Source organism: Capra hircus, chromosome 26, assembly GCF_001704415.2.
Source record: "Capra hircus breed San Clemente chromosome 26, ASM170441v1, whole genome shotgun sequence".
Lineage (NCBI taxonomy): Eukaryota > Metazoa > Chordata > Mammalia > Artiodactyla > Bovidae > Capra > Capra hircus.
In genome coordinates, this window is record NC_030833.1 from 23,279,185 (window position 1) to 23,306,785 (window position 27,601).

The 27,601-nt window shown below is 37.6% G+C and overlaps 1 long non-coding RNA gene across 1 annotated transcript in view; it reads left to right on the top strand.

Annotated features, from left to right (window-relative positions):
• LOC102168798 overlaps positions 1-24,647 on the top strand; it is a 111,471-nt gene extending 86,824 nt beyond the window's left edge. The window contains exon 6 of the long non-coding RNA XR_001917343.1: positions 24,593-24,647. This is a non-coding gene — a long non-coding RNA (uncharacterized LOC102168798). The remainder of the gene's footprint in view (positions 1-24,592) is intronic.

Consider the following 27,601-nt stretch of genomic DNA (forward strand, 5'->3'; position numbering starts at 1 on the left):
GTTCAGACCAGTGACATCTCAAAAATCTCTTGGAGGAGATTGCATCCTAGCCACAAGAATGGAAATATGGCCTTGACTTCAGAAAAAAGCTTTGTCTGTTGGCCATTTTCTCATAGTCTCAGTCTGGCTGTAATGAAATGGGAAGCCATCTTGACTGTATTTTAGAATTTCCTCTTAAATTCTCTCCTCAAAATCTGAATGTGATTATAAAATTCCCTGTTATTCCACAATTATTGAGGATATATCAGGTGCTTCACCCTGTGTTATATTCAGTATATGAAGTAAGAGTTCATGTTCCCAATAAGCATATGATTAATTGGGGGAAAAGTAATGATTAACTGAAGGAAAAGTGATGATTAGATGATATAAAATGATTAGAAATATTTAAACCATTCTTAACAAGGCAAGAGTTGGCTCTTGGAGGGCATAAAATTCTTAGATATTATAATGGTTTGTGATCCTTCCTTCAGATCTCAACCTTATCTGATAAAATCATATTCCTTAGTGTTTAATTTTGTGGGTAAGTGCTTAGGAGAAACAGAATGCTTAAGACTCCTTAGGGAGGTAATAATGAGACAAAAGTTGAGGAATACAGCATTAGAACATACATCACAGATCAGCATATTGTTCATTTAAACATTTAAAATTGTTATGGACTTTAAAGATCAACAGATTTTATATAGAAATCTAAGTTTCTCGTTTCTTTTTAAAAACAAAAGTCAGAAGATCTGGCAACTCAAGCCCATGGTTCCTATAGCAATAATTGGCCCGTCCTGTGTAGCCCCTTCATTCATTAGGTAGGCCACATCCGCCACAGTCTCCAGCATTCCTCTTTAATTATATTTATTCTTATCAATTTCTTATATTTGTGTTGCATCTCTGGATATTGTCGGTATCTATTTACATTCCCAGGATTCAGAGAAGACTAGTTACAGTATCAGAGACAGCTGTTTAGCAGTCTAGGGAACGAGAAGTTAGCAAAGGTTTAAATGTTCATAGATGGCTTCATAAGGAAAGTGGGAAATAAATGTTTTACACCAAATTAGGATCGAGTAGGAGAAGGCAATGGCACCCCACTCCAGTGCTCTTGCCTGGAAAATCCCGTGGACGGAGGAGCCTGGCAGGCTGCAGTCCATGGGGTCGCCAAGAGTCAGGCATGATTGTGCGACTTTACTTTCACTTTTCACTTTCATGCATTGGAGAAAGAAATGGCAACCCACTCCAGTATTCTTGCCTGGAGAATCCCAGGGACAGAGGAGCCTAGTGGGCTGCTGTCTGTGGGGTTGCGCAGAGTCGAACATGACTGAAGTGACTTAGCAGCAGCAGCAGCAGAGGAATAAAGGTGGGGAGGTCCTTCAACTATCTGTGTAAAATAATATTTTTTTGGATATGGATCATTTTAAATTCTTAGTTTGTTGCCATATTGTTTCTGTTTTTTGTTGTGATTTTTGGCCAGGAGACATGTGGGATCTAATTCCACAGCTAGGGATCTAACCCATATCTCCTGCACTGGAAAGCAAGGTCGTAACCACTGGATTACCAGGCAAGTTCCACAAAGTAATATTTTAAACTTTTAAACGTTGGGAATAAAATGTAAAACGTTGTGTTTATTATCTTAGGTTTGCAATGAATTTCCTTTTTAAATGACATACAAAATGACACACCATAAAAGTGAAAGTGGGTAAGTTTGAACCAGTTCAATGAAAAACATCTGTTCGCCTAAAGGTATCATGAGGTAAGAAAGTAAGCAGCATATTTTAAGAAGCTATTTATGCATAAAACTGAAAAAAGTTAAGTATGCAGAATTTACAGAGAGCTACAAATTGGAATGAAAAAAGATAACCCGCTAAAAATGAGCAAAATATATGAAATGTATTTTGAAAATATATGAAAACAGCATTCATAAAAGACAAATGGCCAGCACTTATATGACAATGTGCTCAATCTTACAAGTTTTCAGGGAAATGCAAATTAAAACAATAGAAAGTATTATCCCATACCAATGATACTCATATAAATCTGAAGTCAAGTAACTCCAAAAGACTCAGTAAAGATGTAGCAAATTTAGATATTTCATATTGTATGGGATTGGGAGTTGATACATTCTTTTGAAGGGCAATTGATAATATTTAATAAATTGTATTTTTTATAGACTTTTTAACCCAACAACTCTTTGCTAGGTACAAACCTTGAAGAAATTTTCACACATGTGAAAAGAAGATGTATACTTAAATGTCCTTTGTATTATTGTATGTGATTGGGAAAAAATTAAAAACACCTTTCCAGCATCAAAGGTAATAAATAAATTGTGATAGAGTCACAAAATAAAAAGCTATATGATTATTAATGTAACTGTACTAAAACAGCACATATCAAATATGCTAAGTCTCCAAAACCTTCTAAAATCAAAATGCAGACAAGTACACACAGTATGATAACTTTTACTAAATGCAAAAACATACAAGATGAGAAAAGTGAGTAACATGATTGGTGAAGAACCTGTAGGGAAAAAATGTATTTATGTGAAGGGAGAAACGTTGTCAACATGTAATCCAAGGTGCACTGAGGCCTAGAGTAGGGAAGTCTGTATGTGAAAGGGGAAATATGTTGGAGAAGCTTTGAATGCTGCTGTGTTTTCATTGTCTGATCATGTAACTACTGGCAAGGTTTCTTTTCAAGGCTACTACCTGAGAGAAAATATCCATCATTGATTCACATGGAAGAGGTACTTTCTAGTTTCAGAAAATTTACCTGAAGAAACAAGAGTCTTTGCAGTCTCTCCTGAGGAACAGAAACATCAGTTAATGTTCTCTTTGGTATGGACATCCTGTAGAGGGAAAGATGTGGGCGCCCCTTCTAATTTTGGAACATGCCTTCTGAGAGCAGAGGTTTACTGTCTCTGACACAGTCTATCACTATCTTAGGTGCTATAAAATGTATGCTGAATAAATGTTTCTATTTCATTAATCATTGTTTTTATTGGCTAACATTTATCCAGAACTTATGATATATCATGCTCTGTGTTAAGAATTGCTTATGCATGGTCTTATTTAGTTCTGTGTGTAGCCTGTCAATTAAGGAATATGGTTATTTCCACTTTATAGAAAGGTTTTCAGCAAAAATATTAACTAAAAAACAAGACAAGTTATTATTCTTCAGATTAGAGCTGTTTGGAGAAGCTCTTCCATTTTGAAAACTATAACCTATTTCCTGTTGATCTAATGAAACAAATTGATAGTGGCCAGGGCTGACATGTTAGGTTATATCAGTTGGGCCTTCCCAAGTCATTGCAGCCCATCTGTTATGTGCAAGGTCAATTTATTGGCCTCTATTCTTTGTCCCTTCCTTGCTATTTTTTTCCTTCTCTCTTTCCTCTTCTTTCCATTTTTGTATTGCATATATCCACTTCTTTCCAAAAAATGAGCAGTGTATTTTTCATGTCTGTTTGCCTTTGTTCTTGGTATTGTGACTTGTTTGGGCCTATGGAACATGGGAAGAGGTGAAAGAGTCACGTTTCTAAGTCTAGACCTTAAAAGACCTGGTGTGTTTCCACTTACCTTCTTCTATTCCTGTCATTTCCATGAGAATAGTTTTCCCTGGGTATCTCTTACCCCCTCAGTCTGTGCCCAGAATGAACTCATGTGGATCAGGACTGCCTCACGTGACTACTCACCAAAGGTTGCAGCACAATGTAGAGTGACTGCAACCCAAAAAACTTAAAGCTGAGCCATACCATGAGAAATAATGTGTGCTGTTGTATTTTACTATTGGTGCTTGTTGCCTATGCAGCAATAAAGTTCAAATGCCTACTTTTTTTTTTTTTTTTTTAAATTAGGAGTGGAGGTAGAAGTGTTTGAGGGGCATGGCCACCTCAGGATTCACATTTTCCGTCATCGCAGCCTGTTAATACCAAGGCACAGTGTTATTTTCTCCTTTCATTAGGTTCCTTTCTCTAGCCTTTTCTTTTGCCTAAATCAGGTTTAATAGGGTTGTTAATGCCAGCCAGCATGGTAAAGCTTTTTTTGCAATAAAGCATGTCACATTGTGCTGAAGTAAGCACCAGGAAGAACAACCAAAGCAACAAAACAAAAAGATAGAGCTGAGAAGAAGCCAGTGTGGATTAGAAAGGTTTGATTTGATATCTGAGAATAGATAAAATGCAGAGAGATTACTTTCATTCATTCCCCACATCAGCTGGCTCTCCTACTGGTTTCAAGTTTCAGTTCCGTTCAGTTCAGTCCCTGAGTCCTGTCCAACCCTTTGCGACCCCATGAATCGCAGCAGGCCAGGCCTCCCTGTCCATCACCAACTCCCGGAGTTCACTCAGACTCACATCCATCAAGTCAGTGATGCCATCCAGCCATCTCATCCTCGGTTGTCCCCTTCTCCTTCTACCCTCAATCCCTCCAGCATTGGATTCTTTTCCAATGAGTCAACTCTTCGTATGAGGTGGCCAAAGTACTGGAGTTTCAGCTTTAGCATCATTCCTTCCAAAGGACACCCAGGGCTGATCTTCAGAATGGACTGGTTGGATCTCCTTGCAGTCCAAGGGACTTTCAAGAGTCTTCTCCAACACCACAGTTCCAAATCATCAATTCCTCGGTGCTCAGCTTTCTTCACAGTCCAACTCTCACATCCATACATGACTACTGGAAAAACCATAGACTGGACTAGACAGACCTTTGTTGGCAAAGTAATGTCTCTGTTTTTGAATATGCTATCTAGGTTGGTCATAACTTCCCTTCCAAGGAGTAAGTGTCTTTTAATTTCATGGCTGCATTCACCATCTGCAGTGATTTTGGAGGCCCCCAAAATAAAGTCTGACACTGTTTCCACTGTTTCCCCATCTATTTCCCATGAAGTGATGGGACCGGATGCCATGATCTTCGTTTTCTGGATGTTGAGCTTTAAGCCAACTTTTCCAGTCTCCTCCTTCACTTGCATCAAGAGGCTTTTGAGTTCCTCTTCACTTTCTGCCATAAGGGTGGTGTCATCTCCCAGAAATCTTGATTCCAGCTTGTGCTTCTTCCAGCCCAGCGTTTCTCATGATGTACTCTTCATAGAAGTTAAATAAGCAGGGTGACAATATATAGCCCTGACGTACTCCTTTTCCTATTTGGATCCAGTCTTTTGTTCCATTTCCAGTTCTAACTTGCTTCCTGACCTGCATACAGATTTCTCAAGAGGCAGGTCAGGTGGTCTGGTATTCCCATCTCTTTCAGAATTTTCCACAGTTTATTGTGTTCCACACAGTCAAAGGCTTTGGCATAGTCAATAAAGCAGAAATAGATGTTTTTCTGGAACTCTCTTGCTTTTTCCATGATCCAGTGGATGTTGGCAATTTGATCTCTGGTTCCTCTGCCTTTTCTAAAACCAGCTTGAACATTTGGAAATTCATGTTTCATGTATTGCTAAAGCCTTCCTTGGAGAATTTTGAGCATTACTTTACTAGCATGTGAGATGAGTGCAATTGTGCGGTAGTTTGTGCATTCTTTGGCATTGCCTTTCTTTAGTTTCAACTTTAGAGCATAAGAAAGTATTTGTGGCAAAGAAAGAGAAATTCTAAGGATCCTGTATATATAATGCCTAAAGCATGTCAAAATCTTACCAGATCTTCGTCAAGTAAATGAACAAGAGAATAAATGCTTCATGAACAAATGAAAGAGCTGATCAATGAATCAATGAATTGGTAGGGGAAAAAAAAATTGTCCAGAGAAAAGGTTTTCAGTGGTAACAGCAACAATACCACTAGCAACATGATTTCTTAAACATGTTCCGTGTGGCAGGACCCAAATTCAGTGTTTTTATTCCTTTTTCCCATCAAATCCTCAGAATGCCCCGATAATACAGGTGAAATTGAGCCAAAAAATGAGAGCATTGAGGGTTAAGCAATTAGCTCGAAATGAAATAGGTAGTAAATTCTAGGTTTGAGATGCTATTCTCAGTTTCTCTATTCCAAGTAAGTTTCAGATTTACAGAAACCCACTCTTTGAATTGCTTTTATTTTTGTTGACTACTTCCTATTTTATAGGTGAGACAGCTTATGCTTAAAAAGATATGGAAGTCTTACATATACCCCTTGAATAAGTGGCATTGGAGAGTATGGAGATAGAGAGTACCTAGGATTTGCCCTATGGAAATAGCAAATTGGGGTAGAAGAGATGTGATTCCAAGGGCAAGGATGCCAGCATTGAAAACAGCACCAGTGCTGCAATCTGAAATCAGATTTTGATAGCCACAGGAGGCTCAGCACTGGCGATCTTTGCTCTGCCATGCTGACTCTTCCTTCTGAAGGCAAGGATCTATCTGTGTTCTTATCTGCTTACTTAGACAGCCTTTCTAGGAGAATGCCATTGTCTTTATACACTGTGATTCTTGTGAAGAAGAGCTTTAATTTCTTCTCAACAAGTATTCTTTCTTAACTCTCCTCACTGACAATTATGTTGAGAATTATACTGCTTAGTGTTTTATTCCCTTGGTCTGGAATTTCTCAACCCCATCAACCTCGTCATTACTAACATTTGCACTCATATAATTCTTCTTCTCTTTCCTTGTCCTCTTCCTTTCTTCTCCCCACCCCTCCCATCCTTCATCTTTGGGGAGGTGGTTGCCTTGTGAATTATAGGATGTTTAACAGATTCACTGGCCACTCCTAAGTGTTACAAGAATGTCCTACCCACCAATCCCTGTTTATGACAACAAAAACTGTCTAGCTCAATTAAAATTTTAATTCTTGAGATTCTAGGGTGCTCATTAAATTAACTTATCAATTATAGTATTCGGCACAGGAGTATCAGATTCCATCTTGAGAACAAATGTTAATGGAATGGTAATTAGAGAAAAAGAAATAATGAAAGAACCCTAGGCAGCAAGGGGCAGGGAGGTTTCAGGGATAAAGATATTGACAGCAAAGACTTGAAGTGACAGAGGCTAATTTTCTTCCTTTACATTTTCCTTCAGCTTTTCTCTTTATATTCAAATATTCCCTGTTAATCTACATGTATGTTTCTATCATGTAATTCAGAAATAGGAATACTAAAATATCCCTCACATTTAATGTCTTTTGAGGAAATATTTAAATAAGACATAGTCCTGCATGTTTGGAACTTACATGCATGTTAAGAGACTCAGATTCTTGTGATCATTTCATAACCCAAATCTTTTCTTGCTGATGTTGCCTTGTCTTGTCCTGCGTCAGACATAAACATATGAAACACTTCTCTTCAAGTATGCAGTACTCAGCCATTCAAGGTCACAATTTAGGTAGAAGGCTAACAACTTTTAACCTAAAAGTGAACTGTCAACAATTTACTTTGCTTAAAAGAAAGAGTATTCAGCTATTGAAACTCCATTAAGGACTTAATTGTAGGGTGCTAATAGATTTTGAAAGGGAAGGCTTGCTTACATTAGTTTAATTTGAAAATGAAGATTAAAGTCCTGATTTGTTATGCTATATCAGGCTGTAAGGACCATGCTCATTTATATAAAGCAATAAGGTTCACTGGCTCTCAGACCATCAAGGGCCACTAGGGTTTTTAACTTTTACCTTTTTGTTTTATATTGGAGTATAGCTGATTAACAATGTTGTGATAGTTTCAGGTCAATAGCGAAGGGACTTAGCCTTTTATATGCATGTGTCCATTCTTCCCCAAATGTCCCTCCCACCCAGGCTGCTATGTAACATTGAGCTGAGTCACCTATGCCCACAGGGTTTCTTAAGGATCTTGTCTCCCTGGGGCAGTTTCCTTCATCCACCAGTCCCTTCAATCATATGTGTCCACTCAAGAGCAGGATGACTGGTTGCTCCCACTTTCACTGCCAGTTATTTTTCAAGACAGACCTTTTCACATTTCACAGGTTCTGCAGGGGAAAAATGCATTTTGACCATAGAGATATCATTCTTTATCCATATCACATTTCACTGAGGGTCTGTTGCTGCTGCTGCTAAGTCACTTCAGTCGTGTCAGACTCTGTGCGACCCCAGAGACAGCAGCCCACCAGGCTCCCCCGTCCCTGGGATTCTCCAGGCAAGAACACTGGAGTGGGTTGCCATTTCCTTCTCCAATGCATGAAAGTGAAAAGTGAATGTGAAGTCGCTCAGTCATGTCCGACTGTTAGCGACCCCATGGACTGCAAGCCAGCAGGCTCCTCCGTCCATGGGATTTGCCAGGCAAGAGTACTGGAGTGGGGTGCCATTGATGGTCTGTTAGCCACTGGAAATGATACCAAGGAGCGAAATTCTCCTTAGGAAAAGGAGAAGCTTTCTTGTGATGAATATTCTAAGACATCCCAATAAATAAAATAACTCCTGTGCATTTACCCTATGTGCTTTACTGTTTGTGTTCCTTTATATTTATCATCACATCCTCTTACACATTTTTACATTTTTCTCTTTGATGTAGAATCATGAGATTTGGTTATCAAGTGTCATTTCCATGTTACAAGTGAGGAAACTGGAGCTCAGAAGGGTTGAGTAACTTGCCCTGCTCTAGTCACTCACTCCTTCCACTCCTCCCCCTAACAATGGCCAGAAGGTTTATATTAGTTTTCTAGGGATGTCTTAACGTAGTACCCAAAGTGCCACAAACTGTGTGACTTATAAAAACTGAAGTATACTCTTAAGTCTTTTCCTTCTCTTGTATTTCCTGCCCAGAGAATTTCCTTTAGCATTTGTTGTAAAGCTGGTTTGGTGGTGCTGAATACAGAAAATAAACCCAAAACAACTAAGAAAACCTTAATAGGATTATATATATTGATCACTATCTTAAATGCAAATGGATTAAACACACTAACCAAAAGATATAGACTGGCTGGGTAGATGAAAACATGTGCATATATGCACTTCTACTTACCGCATCACACTGTTTGACCCCCCATATTTTATGTAATTATTCTATAGTGTTAGCTGAATCATGTTCCTGTTATGGCTTGCAATTGTAATTATCTTTTATATTTTGTCTGGCTATTGATTGTGAAAACTGATAAACATTTTTTACTATTGTACAAAAACCCCTGAAATTTATTGTCTTACAGTTTTAGAGGCTAGAGTCTGAAACCCAACTTTGGCAGGGTTGGTTCCATCTGAGGACTGTTGGGGAAGACCTATTCTAGATCTTTTACCTTGGGCCGTCAGTGGCTTTATTCATGTTCACATATGTGTACACATGATATAATAATCCCCGTATGTGAGTCTGTCTCTGAATACCCTCTTTCTATAAGGACATTAGTCACATCTGATTTAAGCACACCCTGATAACCTTATTTATAACATTAACTGTGAAGACACTATCTCCAAAGTAGGTCTCATTCTGAAGGTACTAGGGATTAATGAAGAGTCCAACATATGAATTTGGGGGAAAACAATTCTGTCCATAACAGAGAAATTCATTAAAATATATCTGATTAAACCACTCCTCATGGGCTATGGAAAAATATGAGTTTCTTACAGTGAGCCACAAGCCACTTCTTGACATGACCCTTGTCTACAGCCTCAGCCTATTCTCTCTTTTTTTTTTCCCTATGTGTAGATTTTTTAAAAATTGAAGTATAATTGATTCACAGTGTTGTGCTAGTTTCAGGTATATAGCAAAGTGATTCAGTTATACATATATATCTTTTTTTTTCAGTTTCTTTTCCCTTATAGGCTATTACAAAATATTGAGTATAGCTCCCTATGCTATACAGTAGGTCCTTGGTGATACCAACAAGTAGACTATATATATACTCATCTTAAACTAATTTATCCCTCCTCTGCTTTCCCTTTTGGTAACCATAAGCTTGTTTTCTGTGTCTGTTTATATTTTGTATATAAGTTCATTTGTATCATTTTTCTTCGATTCCACATATAACGAAAAACAAATAATATTTGCCTTTCTTTGTCTGGCTTGCTACACTTAGTATGATAATTTCTAGGTCCATCTATGTTGCTGTTGCTTGTTGTTGTTCAGTTGATCAGTCATATCTGTCTCTTTGAGACCCCATGGACTGCAGGACACGAGGCTTTCCTATCCTCTGCCATCTCCGAGAGCTTGCTCAAACTCAGGTCCATTGAGCTGATGATGCCATCCAACCATCTTGTCATCTGCTATCCCCTTCTCCTCCTGCCTTCTATTTTTCCCAACATCAGGGTTTTTTCCATTGAGTCACCGCTTCACATCAGGTGGCCAACGTATGGGCACTTCAGCTTTAGCATCAGTCCTTCCAATGAATATTCAGCACTGATTTCCTTTAGGATTGACTGGTTTGCTCTCCTTGAAGTCAAGGGACTTTCAAGGGTCTTTTTCCTACACCACAGTTTGAAAGCATCAGTTCTTGGTTACTCAGCCTTCTTTATGGTCCAGCTCTCACATCCATATGTGACTACTGGAAAAACCATAGCTTTGACTGTACAGATCTTTGTTGGCAAAGTAATGGCTCTGCTTTTTAATATGCTGTCTAGGTTTGTCATAGCTTTTCTTCCAAGGAGCAAGTGTCTTTTAATTTCATGGCTGCAGTCACCATCTGCAGTGCTATCGGAGCCTAAGAAAATAGTCTTTCACTGTTTCCATTGTTTCCCCATCTATATGCCGTGAAGTGATGGGACTAGATGTGATCTTAGTTTTCTGAATGTTGAGTTTTAAGCCAGCTTTTTCCCTCTACTCTTTCACCTTCATCAAGAGGCTATTTAGTTCCTTCTAGCTTTCTGTGGTGTTATCTGCATATCTGAGGTTATTGATATTGCTCCTGGCAGTCTTGTTTCCAGCTTGTGATTCATCCAGCCCAGCATTTCACATAATGTACTCTGCATATAAATTAAGTAAACAGAGTGACAAAATATGCCTTGACATACTCCTTTCCTAAATTTGAACCAGTCTGTTGCTGTACATTCAGGCTAATATCTTACTATTGCACAGCAGGAACTCTAGCCACACTGAACTACTTGGTGAAAATCATTTATTTTTATCAAGTGCTTAAAGGTACTCTGCTAAGTGCTTCATATGTAGGCATAATGTAAATATGGTATGCTGATCCTGTTATTATCACCCTATCATGAATTCATTTACCATCCATTCATTTATTCAAAATAGTTTTATGATATCTGTTATAATGAAGCAATATTCAAGGTGCTAGGAGTACCATTGCCAATAAAATTGGAAAAAAATCCTTAGCCTCACAAACTTATATTCTAGTGAAACAAAATGAATAATAATAAATTAAAGCTTTAACTATTAAACAGTAGGAAGAAGATGGGACAGAGATGAATGTGCTTCAGAGACAAGATGCAGTTTTTTTTTTAATTTTTAATTTTTAATTTTTTTTAATTTTAAAATCTTTAATTCTTACATGCGTTCCCAAACACGAACCCCCGTCCCACCTCCCTCCCCATAACGTCTCTGTGGGTCATCCCCATGCACCAGCCCCAGGCATGCTGTATCCTGCGTCAGACATAGACTGGCGATTCCATTCTTACATGATAGTATACATGTTAGAATGCCATTCTCCCAAATCATCCCACCCTCTCCCTCTCCCTCTGAGTCCAAAAGTCCGTTATACACATCAGTGCCTTTTTTCCTGTCTGACATACAGTTTTTTAAAACTGTAAAGTGAAAGTGGCTCAGACATGTCTGACTCTTTTGCAACCCCATGAATTATACAGACCATGGAATTCTTCAGGCCAGAATACTGGAGTGAAGATCTTCTCCAGGGGATCTTCCCAAGCCAGAGATCAAACCCAGGACTCCCACATTACAGGCAGATTCTTTACCAGCTGAGCCACAAGGGAAGCCCAAGAATACTGAAGTGGGTAGCCTATCCCTTCTCCAGCGGATCTTCCTGTCCAGGAGGATCCCCTGCATTGCAGGTAGATTCTTTACTAACTGAGGTATCAGGGAAGCCCTTTAAAATTGCATGAAATAACTTTATACATATGAGAAGGTTGATTAAAAACTCTGCATTCAAAATCCACAAATGTTATTCTGAAATAATTTCAAATTTGTAAAGAAGTTGCAGAAAAAATTTGAAAAAAAATCATATAACTCCTTAATCCAGAGCTCACTATTGTTCATTTGTCAGCATTTGCTCAGGTTTTCCTTCCCTCTGTTTCTACCTCTAGTTCTGTATTTCAGAAACATGTGATACTATAAGTAATATATATTTGTTACTTCAACAAATTAACATTCTTAAGAGTTTTTATTAAGGTAATATTAATCTTATCTCAGCAAGAACTTGGCTATGCTTTTTACCTTATACATCAATATAAAATTCAACTGTTTTTCAAATTATTGAGCACCACACTCTGCTCTTACAAACTGGATGCTAATTAATACTCCTGTAGTTGTTCATTTTTTAAGAATCTTCTTTTTCATTCCTGCCAGGGCCAGTGAAAGTATGTAAATTGCATTAGTTGTTTTTACTAACTCACTAAATAGACTGTAGAACAAAGTAGTAATTTTGAAAATTATAGCTATCCAATACCACACTTGAAAAATTGCAGTATTGTAAAGGATATTGTTAAATAGACAGTAATTAAAAATTGCAAGGAGAATGCTTCACAGAAAGATTTATGATAATTGTAATGAATTTCTGAAATAAAATAAATACATCTTTAGAGGATATGTCTAATCTTGAAAATCTATGAAATTACAACCATTGAAATGGTGGAAAGGAAGGGCTATATTATTTAACATGTCTTCTTATGATGAATTTTAGAGAATATCTAAAATGTTTGAGCATATTTCAGAAATTTATTGCCATCTAAAGGTGTTCAATTCTAATCTAATTTTAAATTCAACTCAAATATAAAGTTGTTATATTCCCATTTCATAGATGAGACAACTGAGACCTGGGGTTATTCAGTAATTTATGCTCCTCTGATGGGAACATTCCAGACAAAGGGACACTTGTGAAAATGTGAAGTTAAAGAAATGTGGTGGGAGTGGCACATAACAAACACCTGCTTGGTGTATAAGGACAGAGGGAAAATGGTTTGTGCTGAGGCCATGACGTAGGAAGGATGGTGCATGTGGGGTTTTCCTGGAAATGTTAAGGATCTGGGGCATCAGCCATTGTGGTTTGAAAATATCACTCTTGTCACACAGAATAATTGCTTGGAGGAAACGAGTGGGTGAAAAGATGTTAGGATACTGCAGATGTTTTGGGAGATGATGATGATGGAGATGATAAGGAGGAGGAGGATCATGACAATGATACTGATGATAATCATAATGATGGGAATACTGTGGACCCCCAAAAGGGAGAGTTCATTTGTGGGTGATTTAATAGGGAGAGTGATAGAAATCAGTTATCGATTGCCAAGAAGGTTGATGATGAGGGAACGAGAGGTATCAGGATGACTGCCAGGTTTTCAGAACTGCTCAACTGTGTGGAACTTGGCAGAAGGCACTAGAGAAAGAGAAATGAGCAGCTAATTTTCTGAATTTGTTCTAGGATCTCAAGGGCTGGACTGCTGCTGCTGCTGCTGCTAAGTCGCTTCAGTCGTGTCCTACTCTGTGCGACCCCGTAGATGGCAGCCCACCAGGCTCCCCCGTCCCTGGGATTCTCCAGGCAAGAACACTGGAGTGGGTGGCCATCTCCTTCTCTAATGCATGAAAGTGAAAAATAAAAGTGAAGTCGCTCAGTCATGTCTGACTCTTAGCGACCCCATGGACTGCAGCCTACCAGGCTCCTCTGTCCATGCGATTTTCCGGGCAAGAGTACTGGAGTGGGGTGCCATTGCCTTCTCCAGGGCTGGACTGAGACATATAGAAAAGATATTTGAGTATACAGATAAGGAGTTAAGAACAGATGTCTGGACTGTAAGTTTGAAAGCAAAAGTAAGGAACATTTTAAAAATTAAGTGTTTCGTAAGGAGGCCTTCACACTACTTATATCAGAAACCCTTTCATATCTATGTCATAACTCAGTAGTTTTTCAGGCTTTAAGATGCATCAGAGTCACTTAGGTATAGTGTAGTAAGGAAGATGGAAGCTCTGAAATTCCCACTATCTTATTTTGAATCAACTTGGACACTTTCTAGAACAAACTTGAGCAACTTAGCCTCTGTGCTGCACTTATTTTTTTTTCTCTGTAAAATGGAGATAATGGTTACTGTATTGAATTTCTTGAAGATTACATGAGAAAATGTTGATGATAAGTTGGTTTATATAAAGTCTTCAGAGAACTTAATGCACTTAGCAAATGGTCAAAAAAGGGTGAGTTAGTCATTATTAGAGGAAGGCATGGCAACCTACTCCAGTATTGTTGCCTGGAGAATCTCATGGACAGAGGAACCTGGAGTCTACAATCCGAAGTGTTGCAAAGAGTCAGACACAACTGAAGCAACTTAACATGTACACACAGAGCCATTATTATCATCCAGATAATCATTAAAATGCAGATTTATGGATCATCAACTCAGAATTTTGACGTAAATGTCATGTTACTGCCTAGTGTGGTTATTGCAGTGTGGATATGTTTGAGTTTTGAATTGGAGGTAGAGGGTGAATTGGAACTCAGTGGTTCTGGCTAGGATACTTCTGGACCCTACCACGTTTATTAAATTACAGTGTCTTTGTTCACAGGCCAAGAAATCTAGATTTTAAAATCAACACACAGTGTCTTGGTGATGTTGATCTACAGGCATGCTTGAGAGGAATTATATTAGACAGGAGTTAGTGATTCTCATTATCTCAGGGCTAGATGTCTGCCACAATGTTCAGTCTCCCTTTTATAGCAGAGATTATTTTGCTGGGAGGCGACTGGTCAGCCAGTGAGCACATTGCATGCCAGGTATAAATATATAACTAGTACTGACTAATGGATTGTAAATGGAAGTGATGTTGTCAGAACTGGACTGCTTTTAAGAAGAAGTCAAATCTTTTCACTTTGGCTCACCTAGGCAGAGAACAATAAGTCCTAGGTGATGCTAGAGCCATAGAAGAAAGGAATCTAGGGCACTGAGTTGATAAGAAGTTGGTTTGTCATTATATGAATAAGAAAATAAAAAGATTATGCAAATGAGAAAAAAGTTTTTAATATTTTATGTTACAGAAAATTTGGCAACTACTTCTTACAGTAGTTGATGTTACTCTACTAATTGCTCTAGAAGGTGAGATTTCTCCACAAAGCCAACATTTATCAAAAGCTTCTTGGTGAACAGTATCATTCCTTTACAACCAGTATGCTAGACTAGATCTGGTTTGGTTCTTGAAACATAAGTCTGTATGTGAACAACCTTAATGTTTCAGTTGTCACTGGTTGCTTTTATTTTTGTTGTTGATTTAGAGTATATTGTTATTAGGAAAATGAGTGTGCATTCAGAGGAAACTTTTACATTTCCTTAGTAGAATTTGAACATAAATTACTAACAATTGGTAACTTTGTGTTTAGTATCACACTCTTCTCTGTGAGCTTGGGAAACCTTCCAATGCTGTTGGTTTTTGCCTAAAAGTAGGAGATGGGTCTGCATCTCTTTAGACAACCAATGCTTATTTTTATAAAATAAAACAATGTTGTTTGAATATGGATCATTACTTAAAGCAGTAAAAAAAAAAAAAAAAAGCATTGCCAAGCTGTGTAAACATCAATACTCGTGAGTTATTATTCTTTTAAGAATGTTGGCTAAATTTACATATAGATTAAACTTAGAATTTATGAAATGTGATTTTCCTTCAATGTGATGGCATAATGCCACTGGTGTTTTATGGATAGTGTTCCTGTACAGAATGCTGTTATGTTTTTCCATGGAACTGAGGACATGGAAGACCACATCACTGGCAGAACCCATGGCATTAAATTGCAAATTGAATTTGAGATGGCAGAAAAAGGACTTGTTGGAGAGTGGCTGAAACCTGGAAATTAGAACTACATGGAGCTAACACAAGTTCCTAGGAAACTGATAATGAAGCTACTTCCTCGTTAAAGGGAATTTACGGAGAGCAGATTTCATTTTTGATGTTACATGTCTGGTAGCCGCTTTTGATCAGTACTAAACTTGTTTTGTGTAGATGATGTCAATCTCCTTTCCTAGGGGTTTATTACACACATGCACACACACACACAGACACACATACACAGACACACACACACGTGCACACACACTTGGTTTGGGTCCTCTCTCCCACGTAGCCTGATTATGGATTGAAATGAAATCAGACCCTCATGCTTCATCTTGACTGTTAGTGCTTCACATATTTAATGACTTTAACCTGCAGCTTTAGTGACAAAATCTAACTTCTTTGGCAGACCTACAACATTAAATAGCAAATTGATTTTGAGATGCAACAAGAAGATGTGGCAGTTACTGAGGACTGGAAATTAGAACGACATGTAGTTAATACATGTGACCCGAGAAACCGCTCTCTAATGCAGATTTATGAACAGTAGGTTTAATTATGGAGGTCATATTGTTGGTTATCAAGCTTTGATCAACACTGACTCAGCTTGTTCTCTGCATGGAGAATTCACTAATTTCCTTTCCTGATCGTTTATTGCACATGCATGCATGTGCGCACGCACATAGACACACACAGAGACACACACACACACACACACACACACACACACCCCTCCCACATAGCCTGTGGTAAAGAGAAACAAAATCTTTATGTTTTCACCTTGATTCTTTCATCCTTTACATCTCAATGGCTTTCCCATTGTGACTTTGGTGACAAAACCTAACTTTTCTGCTTCTTTCTTTAATATTTTCCAAAGACATATGATTTAACACAGTTTCTGAATAATCATTTTCTCTTGTAACAACCATTGTCACAGAACCCAGACATTTTGTGTTCTTCCTACTTCTCCCACTCTGACATTGGCTTTGTCCATTTTTCTTTCCAAACAGTTTCCTCAGCTGTTAAAAGGGCATCTTCAGTAAATTGAAATGTAGATCTTCTTGAATCATTCAGACAATGAAACAATATCATTATGTCTCTTTTTCTAAGTCTGCGTCTGTTACTTTCACTGCTGTCATTTAATTGCTGAGAGAGGCAGGGATGGATTTTTTTGTCTTATGGGGTTTTTTTTCCCAGTGAACAGCTTACCCTCATTAAATAAACAGTGCGGGTAGGAGTTAGGCTTTGCGGGAGAAAGGAAAAGGAATTATCTAGAAGGTAATGCACAGAATATTAACAAATCAATCAGCAAGTTTTGATTACTATGTGATTTCTCAAAATACAGTTCCCAGCTCAGCAGACTTACCTTGTTAAATATTAAGACTCTTAGACTTGACTCCAGACTCATAGCAAAAGGTCTGGAGGTGGTTCTTGGGAGGCCAGTTTAGAAATAATGAGAAGCACTGACCTAGCGTAAACTATTGCAGTGGTAGTTTTAAATGGGAATGAAAAAAATCAAAATTTCAAAATAAATGTTGTTTTTTTTTTTCATTTTGATATAGTAATGAAAATCCCTTTCCTTTCGCCCAACCATATCCAGATTTCTCTTTTGCTGGAACTCAGCAGAAGTAACTCTCACTCCTCCCCCATTCAGAACCAAGAATATGGTAAAACATCGCTGTAAGGTATAAAAACAAGTGTTCTTTCAAACATTGCAGATTCCTCGTGTAAGTAGAAAGATATAAATTATTAATAAGTAAATTAGGAAATCAACGACAACTCAGTAAGCTCTAAAAGGAATGTTGAGCCTGTATTCTTTAGATCCAAGAGTAGCCATGAAATTGGCAAAGTGAGTCACAGTCATTGAAACCTGCCACAGAATTATCACCAGCTCCACAGAGTAGGCGTGAAACGAAAGCCTTTCCTGTGGGAGAGTGTTCTCTTTTATCAGTCCCAAGCCAAAAGCTACAGTTAAAACACCTTATTTATTATCTCCACCTTTATATGTATTTTAACACCTGCATGATGTGATTTTCTTGTACCCCAGGGTTCATGTTCATCAAGACTGTATTGGTTTTTGTTTTTCACTAAATTAGAAACAAGCACTAGTATAATCTATAACTTTATTTTCAATATCCAAGAGTAAAGAGTAAAATTTTTAGGGGGAGTGGATGAAAAAATCCCTTCAAATGTCTTAATTTTTCTGATGATTCTAGACTTCTAGATGGATTGTAAGTGAATCAGAGATTAGCTAGTGTACTTCTTTACTAGTATACTGACTTGAGTCATATTGCTTCTGTTTACTCTACATGCATCATATCTATGCTGTGTGTTTTAATATATATGTTTTTTTACATGCACAGCACACATAAACACATATGCACACCCTCACTCACTCCCGAGAATGTAGAAACTAGTAGATAATTGTGAGAAAACACAATTTATGTCTGAACTAATACTTGGTTCTATGAAATAAAAGTCTAAATTCTAATTGTGCAGAGCATAACCTAAGTCTTATTATGTCAGTATCTTTTCCTGAGGGTCAGTCTAAGATTTGTGTTGTTGGTTTTTTTTTTTTAATTTTATTTTTACTTTATTTTACTTTACAATACTGTATTGGTTTTGCCATACATTGACATGAATCTGCCATGGGTGTATACGAGCTCCCAATCCTGAATCCCCCTCCCACCTCCCACCCCATATCATCTCTCTGGATCATCCCCGTGCAACAGCCCCAAGCATCCTGTATCTTGTATCGAACATAGACTGGTGATTCGTTTCTTACATGATAGTATACATGTTTCAATACCATTCCCCAAATCATCCCACCCTCTCCCTCTCCCTCACAGTGCAAAAATCCTTTCTATACATCTGTCTCTTTTGCTGTCTCGCATACAGGGTCATCATTACCATCTTTCTAAATTCCAGATATATGTGTCAGTATACTGTACTGGTGTTTTTCTTTCTGGCTTACTTCACTCTGTATAATCGGCTCCAGTTTTATCCATCTCATTAGAACCGATTCAAACGTATTCTTTTTAATGGCTGGGTAATACTCCATTGTGTATATGTACCACAGCTTTCTTATCCATTCATCTGCTGATGGACATCTAGGTTGTTTCCATGTCCTGGCTATTATAAACAGTGCTGCAATGAACATTGGGGTACATGTGTCTCTTTCAATTCTGGTTTCCTCGGTGTGTATGCCCAGAAGTGGGATTGCTGGGTCATAAGGCAGTTCTATTTGCAATTTTTTAAGGAATCTCCACACTGTTTTCCATAGTGGCTGTACTAGTTTGCATTCCCACCAACAGTGTAGGAGGGTTCCCTTTTCTCCACATGCTCTCCAGCTTTATTGCTTGTAGACTTTTGGATCACAGACATTCTGACTGGTGTGAAGTGGTACCTCATTGTGGTCTTGATTTGCATTTCTCTGATAATGAGTGATGTTGAGCATCTTTTCATGTGTTTGTTAGCCATCCGTATATCTTCTTTGGAGAAATGCCTATTTAGTTCTTTGGCCGATTTTTTGATTGGGTCATTTATTTTTCTGGAGTTGAGCTGCAGAAGTTGCTTGTATATTTTTGAGATTAGTTGTTTGTCAGTTCGTTCATTTGCTATTATTTTCTCCCATTCAGAAGGCTGTCCTTTCACCTTGCTTATAGTTTACTTTGTTGTGCAGAAGCTTTCAATTTTAATTAGATCCCATTTGTTCATTTTTGCTTTTATTTCTAGTATTCTGGGAGGTGGATCATAGAGGATCCTGCTGTGATTTATGTCTGAGAGTGTTTTTCCTATGTTCTCCTCTAGGAGTTTTATAGTTTCTGGTCTTACATTTAGATCTTTAATCCATTTTGAGTTTATTTTTGTGTGCGGTGTTAGAAAGTGATCTAGTTTCATTCTTTTACAAGTGGTTGACCAGTTTTCCCAGCATCACTTGTTAAAGAGATTGTCTTTACTCCATTGTATATTCTTGCCTCCTTTGTCAAAGATAAGGTGTCCATATGTGTGTGGATTTATCTCTGGGCTTTCTATTTTGTTCCATTGATCTATATTTCTGTCTTTGTGCCAGTACCATACTGTCTTGATGACTGTGGCTTTGTAGTAGAGCCTGAAGTCAGGCAGGTTGATTCTTCCAGTTCCATTCTTCTTTCTCAAGATTGCTTTGGCTGTTCGAGGTTTTTTGTATTTCCATACAAATCTTGAAATTATTTGTTCTAGTTCTGTGAAAAATACTGCTGGTAGCTTGATAGAGATTGCATTGAATCTGTAGATTGCTTTGGGTAGAATACTCATTTTCACTCTATTGATTCTTCCAATCCATGAACATGGTATATTTCTCCATCTATTGTTGTCCTCTTTGATTTCTTTCATTAGTGTTTTATAGTTTTAGATATATAGCTCTTTAGTTTCTTTAGGTAGATATATTCCTAAGTATTTTATTCTTTTTGTTGCAATGGTGAATGAAATTGTTTCCTTAATTTCTTTTTCTACTTTCTCATTATTAGTGTGTAGGAATGCAAGGGATTTCTGAATGTTGATTTTATATCCTGCAACTTTACTATATTCATTGATTAACTCTAGTAATTTTCTGGTGGAGTCTTTAGGGTATTCTATGTAGAGGGTCATGTCATCTGCAGACAGTGAGAGTTTTACTTCGTTGGTTTTGTTTTGTTTTGCTTCCTTTTGTTTATCTAAACGGAGAAGGCAGTGGCACCCCACTCCAGTACTCTTGCCTGGAAAATCTAAAACAAAGAAGGAATGCTCATCAAAATAGAAATAATGGATGGGTGGTTTTGTTTTGTCTTTCTATGTTTGGTCTCCTTTATCTTTTTTGTGACACTTATCTCCCTTTCTCTAAATTCTATAAGCTAATGCTTTTTGGACATTTAGTATATTCTATTATATTCCCTGAACTATGTAGCTTTATGCACATAGTAGTCCATGCACATGACTACACAGAAGAGGTATCTGAATTTTGGAAAGGAAATAATTTATTTAAGGTAATAAAACTAGTAAGCTAGTCAATATTTCTGGCTCACTTATTATGTGTTGCTGTCCTTGGTCCTGAGATGTGTCAGTGAAATAAAGGGCACAGTATCTGTCTTTCATTCTAAGGAGGAAAAACACAAATGCATGTACAAGGACTATAAACACTATGAAGAAAAAAGGAAACAACATAAAATTAGAAGCTAGTGAGAGTGATCTGTCTGTGAGAATGTGACTGTGACATTTGAATTAAGGGAACTAAATGATGTGAAGTAATGAGTTATGGGTATTTGGAAGATTTGAAAATCTTAATGAGGCCAATAAGTGAGTAGGATTACTTCCTTGCCCTTCCCTGTAATCTCATTTTTCTCTCGAACCTATCCTTTATTCCAGGTTTTTCATAATTTCTCTTTGTTTTCAAATGCATTACACATCCACACTCTCTTAATTTAGACTTTTCACCTGTGCCATACCTTTTATTCCTACTGTAGTTCTGGATGCCCAAGTTTTGTATGGTTACTTTGTGCTTTCTGTCACAGGATGTATGTCCTGGTGACACAATATTTAACAATTGTCTTTTTTTTTAAACAGTTTTATCTGCTTTCTTTCTTTTTTTTTGCTTAAGAATATGACCCATGAAGGAAATAGATATGTAATCAAAAGGATGGAAAGCAGAATATCAAACAGATGCTTGTACACCAGCAATCATAGTAGAATTATCACAATAAGCAAAGGGTGAAAACAACCTGTACCCCTCCTTCTTCTTTCTTGTTTTTTTGATAACAAGAACAAAAAACTTGAAACTCCAAGCCTCCTATGGGCAGCAGCTTAGCTGGAATGTCATCATATAGTTTGTGGTGTTGTTATTCTAGTTGTTAATTTTTTTCTTTTTATTTATTTATTTATTTATTTTTTACTTTACAATATTGTATTGGTTTTGCCATACATTGACATGAATCCGCCACGGGTATACATGTGTTCCCCATCCTGAACCCCCCTCCCACCTACCTCCCCAACCTATCCCTCTGGGTCTTTTAAAAGTGATACTGGCTTCTCTTAGGTGGTCATACAATGGAGTATTACACAGCCAATAAAAAGAATACATTTGAATCAGTTCTAATGATGTGGATGAAACTGGAGCCTATTATACAGAGTGAAGTAAGCCAGAAAGAAAGACACCAATACAGTATACTAATGCATATATATGGAATTTAGAAAGATGGTAACGATAACCCTATATGCAAGACAGCGAAAGAGACAGAGATGTATAAAACAGTCTTTTGGACTCTGTGGGAGAGGGAGAGGGTGGGATGATTTGCGGGAATGGCAATGAAACATGTATAATATCATATATGAAACGAATTGCCAGTCCCGGTTCGATGCATGATACTGGATGCTTGGGTCTGGTGCACTGAGACAACCCAGAGGGATGGTACAGGGAGGAAGGTGGGAGGGGGGTTCAGGATGGGGAATACATGTATACCTGTGGTGGATTCATGTTGATGTATGGCAAAACCAATACAATATTGTAAAGTAACTAACCTCCAATTAAAATAAATAAATTTATATTTAAAAAAGTATTTAAATAATCAGATTTAAAGAAAATATCAAGAACAGTAGTAATATAATATAGATGAATAATATATAATATATATAATATTATAGATTATATATAATATTATATATAACATATATTATATATTATATAATATCTAATATTATATTATAATAATATAATATAGATGAATCAAGGATATTTCAAACACCAGGAAGGTGTGATAAGAATGACTGAGGTGAATTAAAAGTCACCCCTAACTCTGGGGCCTCTGAACATCCCTGAGTTTGGGTCTTCCTTTGTCTGTAGCAATTGGGACTTCCCTGGTGGCTCAGATGGTAAATCGTCCTGCTTACAATGCGGGAGATCTGGCTTTGATCCCTGGGTTGGGAAGATCCTCTGGAGAAGGAAATGGCAACCCACTCTAGTACTCTTGCCTGGAAAATCCCATGGACAGAGGAGCATGGTGCGCTACAGTCCACAGGGTCGCAAAGAGTTGGACACGACTGAGCGACTTCACTTTCACTTTGTCTGCAGCAGTGTGGTTGGTAGCTGTCTCTCCCTCTCTATATCCATATCTACCCCTCCTTATGTCTTCTATGCCTTCTTCTCTTTCTGGCCTCTGCTTTCTGCTGGTGGCCCCATCTTGCACCTCTGCACCTTCCTACATCTCAAACTCTGTCTTTGCATAACTGTCACCCCCATGATGCCGGGGGATAGGAGAAAAGTGGTGCTCTTTCCTGTTCCAGATAGATCTCCAGTGAAAAGTTCATAGTCTCTTGCTTTATTTATCACCTCTGACTTTCCCCCTGAAAACTCTGGAACTTTTTCCCCTCCTTCTTTAATTTCCAGTGTGGACCTCAAGACAACGGGTGCTGACAGAGATTATGAAAATACAAAGGGGTGACCACCTGCATCAGAGAGAAATGATACTTCGAACTGAAGTGCATAGTGCATTTACTAATTTTTTCACCCCCACTGCTTCCAGCACGCATGCTTGCACACACACATACACAGACACTCTGTTTTATGTTTTAGAATTAGACCAAGCCACAGTTATAGATACCATATCAGGGGAGATGGGCTATTGTAATCTGCTGAATGATTAACTGAGTCCTCCATTGAAAAGAAATGTCAGATCACTTCACTTAGGGTGGGGACCTTGGAATGGGACATGAGGGGGTGTGTGTGTGTGTGTGTGTGTGTGTGTGTTTCTGTGTACCATTCTGGTAATGAAAATTGTTTTTTCTTCCTTTTTTTAACTGTGGGATCATATTTCCACAACAGCTCCCCAATTTCCCCCTCCCCTGTATTCAGCAACAGGGTAACAAAGTGGATTGCAGGGGAATGGCTTATCTAAACTCTTATTCTACTTCCATGTTACTTTTCATCCAAAAATATCATGATAAAATTATTTTTAAAAGCATAAACTGCACAGAGGTTTACAAATCCAGGGCAGAAATGCACAGAGACAAGATGGGGGTCAGACACAGAGCACAAGAGATCTAAACTCTGACTTCCCCACCAAAGACTCATTTCCACTGAGGGAGAGGGAAGGAGGAAGGGAGGGGGAGAGAGAGTGAATAACTAATGCACAGTCATATTCTGAATTAATCTCCAAGGAGAGGCTATTCAAGCATCACTGCAGACAGCTCGATGCAACAGACTTTACATTTCACAGAAATCACGACAGTCAGAAAAGCTCTGAATGGAATGGAAGCCCCTCTTCTCCAGTAAGAAAGCTGTGATGAATGATAGGAGAGTGGCCTGGGCTGCCAGGTCTGCCCTGCTGTTTATCTGGCCATATTCTGGTCTACATCCTTCTTAATCCTTTCCTCTGGTCCCACTTTAGTAAGAGACATATATTCCTTGGCTCTGCTGTTCCCTAAATCTTGGCATTACTGCACACCTGATTGTGGTTCACTAATTCCAGTATTCTCCTTCTGTCAGAGGTGATAAATGGAATGGCACCCTTACAACATTAGGACTGTGTCCCACTCATGTCTGATGTCATCATATTGTGGCTCAATGGCTCACTTACACATTATTTTTTAAAAATCTTAGAAAAGTTTCTGATTTTCTTGAAATGTATAAAAATAATATTTATAATGTATGCATATACATAAAAAATATTAGAACAATATTCAATCAGTTTGTATTTTCAATCTGTTTTAAATCTGAGGTCAGTGTTTCTATGGGTAAAAGTAACTTTCTTTTCCTGTTGTTTGCTTTATAGTCATTTGCCTCTCCTATTGGTCTTTGTGAATATCCCCTTTGTTGGGTGAGCAGAAGATGGGAAGAATGCTGACCTCTGAGTCAGGAATCTGGTTTTCTCCTCATCACCAGGTCCTTGACTTATGAGTAATCTTGGAGGATTTTCTCACTGGCTTTGAATATCATTTTTTTACTTGACAAATGGAGCAATAAACTTTGACCTTCCTATATTATTATCATTATTATTATTTTTTCTCAGTTAGAAAATAAGCATGAATATTTATTATATCAGTTAATTAACCTAGTTTGCATTCTATCTAAAATCATTTTTATTTTTGTAGCTATATTTTATAGTATCTATAATGATTGTACTTGTCAGAGTAAGACGTGGCATAGTGAAAAGAAATCTGTGTATTTTTTATCAGAAGCAACAATTTCTAACCCCATTGCTGCTTATCTGTATCCCTATTCTCTGAAAATATTTAATAATTTATAGATTTTAATTTTAAACATTTGTTTTAAGTGTTTTTGATCATTAACTCATAGGTCTTCAGAAATATTATATTTATGTTAGTAATATATGTATGTTAATTTGTATGTAATCTTTATGTTAATTTGTTAAATATAGACATTTATTTTGTAATATTTTGTAATAGTTTTCTTTGCAGCACTATTTACTTCTTTTTTATAACCGTTTTTCATCTCATCTTTGCAGAACACTTTTAATTATTTTTCTATCCCAAACTTGTGCCCAAGAGAGTCAAAGACAAAGATAACCTTTGCTTGTTCCTTTCCTACATCTTGAGGCTCCAGAAAAATTTTGTCCCTGGCTAGAGAGAGTCTTGACCTGAGAACAAAGGTCAGCCTGGAGGAATCGCAGATGAGTATCAATGGAAACATGTTGTCTGTGCATAACAGCTGCTAGTGGATTATTTATTTATTCAATGGTCATACATGGAAAATCATTCAGAATTCCCTTCCTAGTCATTCATTTGCCAAGAACACAGAAAGTAGCTTGGTGCTCTACTCAGGCAAAATTTAATTGTCCTTCAGCTGCAATGAGAGTTGCTTTGACAGTAACATGTCTTTTCCTTTTTGCCAGTTCTGGCTGTAGTTTTAATAGCAGCACAATTGGACTTGGATTCCTGCAACTGTCAAAATGAATGAGAGGGAGCATGAATTCCATTGCTTTATCCTGCTACATTTTCAGTTGGTTTTCTAAAGTAATTATTCACAAGATGTAGCACTTCACTTTGTTTCTTCACAGCGGTGGATGAAGACTCACTATAAATCAATACCCTGTTCTTATCTAGAAGTACATAGGAAGAAAGCCCTGAAAATGACTGGAGATGTTTGGGAGGCAGAGAAGTTTCTTCAAAGGAAAAGTGAATTTCAGGACTGCTTAGCTTGTAGTGGAAAAGTTTCAGGAGAAATAGTGCCAAGGAATATAAATGAAGGACCAGTATGAAGAAAGCCATTAGGATATCCCTGTTTGTTGATGAGTAATAACTGCAAAAATAATAATTTGCATAAAAGTAAAACATTTTTGTGGGCACAACACTTAATCCATAAGAACTCTGTCCCATTTGGCTAGTTACAAAATTTATTTTTACCAGAATAAATATAATAATAGTGATAGGTAAGAAGAGAATGAAAATTGAAAGGTAAATTAGTTGGTTTAAAATGCTCCTCTTCACTTATGAAGTTATAAAACTACTATAATGATAAAGAATCACTTTCTTACTGATTTTGGAAATTATATCAGCAGACAATAGTATAAAACAGGACTATAAGGAAGCAAATATAAAATAATAATGCCATCTTAGTTGTGCTTTTAGATTTTTAATACACTTTGAAATTTTCTCCCTGGTATGAATCTCCAGAGACTCTGAAATAATGTGGCAGGACTGTGTTCTTCCAGTTATTTATTGGGCTGTGCTGGGTCTTGGTTGAGGCATGCAGAATCTTTGACCATCAAATTGGGATATGGCATTTGGGATCTTTACTTGTGGTGTGTGAGATCTTTAGTTGTATCATGTGAGGTCTAGTTTCTGACAAAAGAATGAACCTGGTTTCCCTGCAATGGGAGCAATGGAGTCAGTCACTGGACCACCAGGGAAGTCCCAGTAGTATTCTTACTTTATAGATGAGGGGCAGCCTGAGGCTCACAGGATGTATATGACTTGTTCAAAATCATATGTGGGGTCAGCAGCTGAGCCTGAACTTGACCCTGCTTCTCTTTAACTCTTAGCCTTCTAATTTAACTATAAGAGAAGCAAACCAATTTCTCTTTAATTTTAAGTTCCATAAAATTTCATTTAGTGTTAAAACTTTAGGCAAAAATGTTTTTTTTTAATTTATTTATTTTAATTGAAAAGTAACTACTTTATAATACTGTAGTGGTTTTGCCATACATTGACATGAATCAGCCATGGGTGTACATATGGTCCTCATCCTGAACCCCTCCTCCCACCTCCCTTCCCATCCCATCCCTCAGGGTCATCCTAGTCCACCATCCCTGAGCACCCTTGTCTAACGCATCAAACCTAGACTGGTGATATGTTTCACATATGATAATAAACATGTTTCAGTGTTATTCTCTCAAATCATCCCACCCTCACCTTCTCCCACAGAGTCCAAAAGACTTCTATACATCTGTGTCTCTTTTGCTGTCTTGCATATAAGGTCATCGTTACCATCTTTCTAAATTCCATATATATGTGTTAGTATACTGTATTGGTGTTTTTCTTTCTGACTTACTTCACTCTGTATAAGAGGCTCCAGTTTCGTCCACCTCATTAGAAGTGATTCAAATGTATTCTTTTTAATGACTGAGTAATATTCCACTGTGTATATGTACCAGAGCTTTCTTATCTATTCGTCTGCCGATGGACATCTAGGTTGCTTCCATGTCCTGGCTGTTATAAACATTGCTGCAATGAACAAGGGGGTACGTGTGTCTCTTTCACTTCTGGTTTCCTCAGTGTGTATGCCCATCAGTGGGATTGCTGGGTCATACAGCAGTTCTATT